The following is a 5,000-nucleotide window of genomic DNA, read 5'->3' on the forward strand; positions in this document are numbered from 1 at the left end:
TAAAAGGAGCTCATTCAAATACTGAGGAGCTAAACCATTCAGGGCTTTATAAGTAATAAGCAATATTTTAAAATCTATGCGATGCTTGATAGGGAGCCAGTGCAGTGTTGACAGGACCGGGCTAATATGGTCATACTTCCTGGTTCTAGTAAGAACTCTTGCTGCTGCATTTTGGACTAGCTGTAGTTTGTTTACTAAGCGTGCAGAACAACCACCCAATAAAGCATTACAATAATCTAACCTTGAGGTCATAAATGCATGGATTAACATTTCTGCATTTGACATTGAGAGCATAGGCCGTAATTTAGATATATTTTTGAGATGGAAAAATGCAGTTTTACAAATGCTAGAAACGTGGCTTTCTAAGGAAAGATTGCGATCAAGTAGCACACCTAGGTTCCTAACTGATGACGAAGAATTGACAGAGCAACCATCAAGTCTTAGACAGTGTTCTAGGTTATTACAAGCAGAGTTTTTAGGTCCTATAATCAACACCTCTGTTTTTTCAGAATTTAGCAGTAAGAAATTACTCGTCATCCAGTTTTTTATATCGACTATGCAATCCATTAGTTTTTCAAATTGGTGAGTTTCACTGGGCTGCGAAGAAATATAGAGCTGAGTATCATCAGCATAACAGTGAAAGCTAACACCATGTTTCCTGATGATATCTCCCAAGGGTAACATATAAAGCGTGAAGAGTAGCGGCCCTAGTACTGAGCCTTGAGGTACTCCATACTGCACTTGTGATCGATAGGATACATCTTCACTGCTACGAACTGATGGCGGTCATATAAGTACGATTTAAACCATGCTAATGCACTTCCACTGATGCCAACAAAGTGTTCAAGTCTATGCAAAAGAATGTTGTGGTCAATTGTGTCAAACGCAGCACTAAGATCCAATAAAACTAATAGAGAGATACACCCACGATCAGATGATAAGAGCAGATCATTTGTAACTCTAAGGAGAGCAGTCTCAGTACTATGATACGGTCTAAATCCTGACTGGAAATCCTCACATATACCATTTTTCTCTAAGAAGGAATATAATTGTGTGGATACCACCTTTTCTAGTATCTTGGACAGAAAAGGGAGATTCGAGATTGGTCTATAATTAACTAGTTCTTTGGGGTCAAGTTGTGGTTTTTTGATGAGGGGCTTAATAACAGCCAGTTTGAAGGTTTTGGGGACATGTCCTAATGACAATGAGGAATTAATAATAGTCAGAAGAGGATCTATGACTTCTGGAAGCACATCTTTTAGGAGCTTAGATGGTATAGGGTCTAACATACATGTTGTTGGTTTAGATGATTTAACAAGTTTATACAATTCTTCCTCTCCTATAGTAGAGAATGAGTGGAACTGTTCCTCAGGGGGTCTATAGTGCACTGTCTGATGTGATACTGTAGCTGACGGCTGAATGGTTGCAATTTTATCTCTAATAGTATCGATTTTAGAAGTAAAGTAGTTCATAAACTCATTACTGCTGTGGTGTTGGGAAATGTCAACACTTGTTGAGGCTTTATTTTTCGTTAATTTAGCCACTGTATTGAATAAATACCTGGGGTTATGTTTGTTTTCTTCTAAAAGAGAAGAAAAGTAATCGGATCTAGCAGTTTTTAATGCTTTTCTGTAGGATATGTTACTTTCCCGCCAAGCAATACGAAATACCTCTAGTTTTGTTTTCCTCCAGCTGCGCTCCATTTTTCGGGCTGCTCTCTTTAGGGTGCGAGTATGCTCATTATACCATGGTGTCAAACTGTTTTCCTTAACCTTCCTTAAGCGTAAAGGAGCAACTTTATTTAAAGTGCTAGAAAAGAGAGAGTCCATAGTTTCTGTTACATCATCAAGTTGTTCTGAGGTTTTGGATATGCTAAGGAATTTGGATACATCAGGAAGATAACTTAAAAAGCAGTCTTTTGTGTTAGAAGTGATGGTTCTTCCATACTTGTAACAAGAAGTAGAATTTACAATTTTGGCTATATGAATTTTGCAAAGAACTAAATAATGATCTGAGATATCATCACTTGGCTGAATAATTTCAACACCATCAACATCAATTCCATGTGACAGTATTAAATCTAGAGTATGATTTCGACAATGAGTAGGTCCTGAAACGTGTTGTCTAACACCAATAGAGTTCAGAATGTCTATAAATGCTGATCCCAATGCATCGTTTTCATTATCAACATGGATATTAAAATCACCAACTATTAAAACTTTATCTGCAGCCAGAACTAACTCAGATGTAAAATCACCAAACTCTTTAATAAAGTCTGTATGGTGCCCTGGTGGCCTGTATACAGTAGCCAGTACAAACATAACAGGGGATTTATCATTAACATTTGTTTCGTTGGATAATGTTATATGAAGTACCATTACTTCAAACGAGTTATACTTGTAGCCTGCCCTCTGAGAAATCCTGAAAACGTTGTTATAAATTGAAGCAACACCTCCACCTTTGCCTTTTAGACGTGGCTCATGTTTATAACAGTAATCTTGGGGGGTGGACTCATTTAAAATAATGTAATCATCAGGTTTTAGCCAGGTTTCTGTCAAACAGAGCACATCCATATTATGATCAGTGATCATATTATTTACAAAAAGTGTTTTCGTAGAAAGGGATCTGATATTCAATAAGCCAAGCTTTATCATTTGTTTATCCATATTGCTTCTGTTTTTTATTTGTTGAACCTCAATTAAATTGTTAATCTTAACCTGGTTTGGACGTTTTTTGTTTTTTCTAGTTTGGGGAACAGACACAGTCTCTATAGTGTGATATCTAGGTGGAAGAGTCTCTATGTGCTGAGAATTAACTGACCTCTGTGACGTGACGCAGCTAGCAGACGGTTGGTTTAGCCAGTCTGTCTGCTTCCTGACCTGGGCCCCAGTTAGTCAAGTATAAACACTAAGACTATTTGCCATATTTCTAGAGAGAAGAGTGGCGCCACCCCAGGAGGGATGAAGACCATCTCTTTTAAACAGGTCAGGTCTGCCCCAAAAGCTCGTCCAATTGTCTATGAAACCTATGTTATTCTGTGGGCACCACTTAGACATCCAGCCATTGAGTGATGACAATCTGCTATGCATCTCGTCACCACGGTAAGCAGGGAGGGGACCAGAGCATATTACAGTGTCTGACATCGTGCTTGCAAGTTCACACACATCTTTAATGTTATTTTTAGTGATCTCCGACTGGCGAAGTCGAATATCATTAGCGCCGGCATGAATAACAATCTTACTGTATATACGTTTAGCATTAGCCAGCACTTTAAAATTTGCCAAGATGTCAGGCGCTCTGGCTCCCGGTAAACATTTGACTATGGTGGCTGGTGTCTCTATATTCACGTTCCGTACAATAGAATCACCAATAACTAGAGCACTTTCATCAGGTTTCTCAATGGGTGCATCACTGAGTGGGGAGAACCTGTTTAATGTTTTGATCGGAACAGAAGAGCGGTGTTTTGACCCACGACTACGCTGCCTCACCGTCACCCAGTTGCCCTGCTGCTGGGGCTCTGTTTCCGGAACCGAACAATGTACAGGAATCCCTGAGCTAGACGCATCCAAAACCGTATCTAGAGCCCTAACATTTTTACTATCCTCAATTAAAGTTTGGATGCGTGTCTCTAATTCTGAAATCTTCTCTGTCAGCCTAACTATTTCCCTGCATTTATCACATGTGAATCCCTCATCAGCGACAGAGATAGATAAACTGTACATGTGGCAAGAGGTGCAAGAAACAATGATAGGAGAAGCCATTACTCACCGTGCTTGATGAAAATTCTTACTGCGGTTGTTTGATGAACTTGTGAAAAACTGGAGCGAGGGAGAGGAGAAAAGAAAACAGCGATAGGTTCGAATGAAAACGCTAATGACAAGCTAACGAGTGCTAACGCTTTGCAGGTGTACTGCACTCACGGAAATAAAATAAAAGTGAACGATCAAAGTTAATCTGATAAGATTGATCGATAATATCAGAAATATGGTGTGAATTAAGTTATATTTTACCACTTTAAAAAACAGAGAGTGATAGTAAGATAAAGATTCTAGAGAAAAAAATAAAATAAAAACAGCTACACGGAGCTACAATTTGCTACAGAAGGCCAACAGGAAGTAGAGAAAACACTGTCCAACAGCGACACCCGCAGGGCTGTGTAGTAAAAACAACAATCCAACTGTCAATATCAAAGTACTAGAGGTTATAAAATGAAATTTTTGCTCCAGTCTGGTTTGTATTGTGACGTAATCTCCTGGAGAATCTGGGTTTAGCTGGTTAGTTTCAGGTCTTAGTCCCTGCTGGTCAACAACTGATTAAAAACATTAAAAATAGCTGTATATTTTTATGATAATTTATGTTTTTCCTAGCATTTACAAATGGTTTGCTTATATTTGTTTAATTGAGCTTCATCCAGGTACTATAGACTTCCATGTGACCATCACTCTGCCTAACAAATATTCACACCTTTTGTTGTTGTTTTTTGGGGGGGAATCAGAGTACTGACAAGAAAAATTATGATACAACAGCACAATTTATGTTGATAAATATAATAGAAATACTGATGTAACACAAATATTATACAAATATTACGATAATAAGTATTTTACTTGTTAGAAATTTACTTAAAAACGTCTAGGAAAACAAATCGAAAAATATCACAATGTTTTTCGAGACATTGTGGGTTATTTTGGGCCTTTTATGTTGATGGGCCGCTGTCTGATGTTCAAGGCTTTTATTTTGACGGGCCGCTGTCTGATGCTCAAAGCTTTTATTTTGACGGGCCGCTGTCTGATGTTCAAGGCTTTTATTTTGACGGGCCGCTGTCTGATGTTCAAGGCTTTTATTTTGACGGGCCGCTGTCTGATGCTCAAGGCTTTTATTTTGACGGGCCGCTGTCTGATGCTCAAGGATTTTATTTTGACGGGCCGCTGTCTGATGTTCAAGGCTTTTATTTTGACGGGCCGCTGTCTGATGTTCAAGGCTTTTATTTTGACGGGCTG

Source organism: Carassius carassius, chromosome 6 (assembly GCF_963082965.1).
Source record: "Carassius carassius chromosome 6, fCarCar2.1, whole genome shotgun sequence".
Lineage (NCBI taxonomy): Eukaryota > Metazoa > Chordata > Actinopteri > Cypriniformes > Cyprinidae > Carassius > Carassius carassius.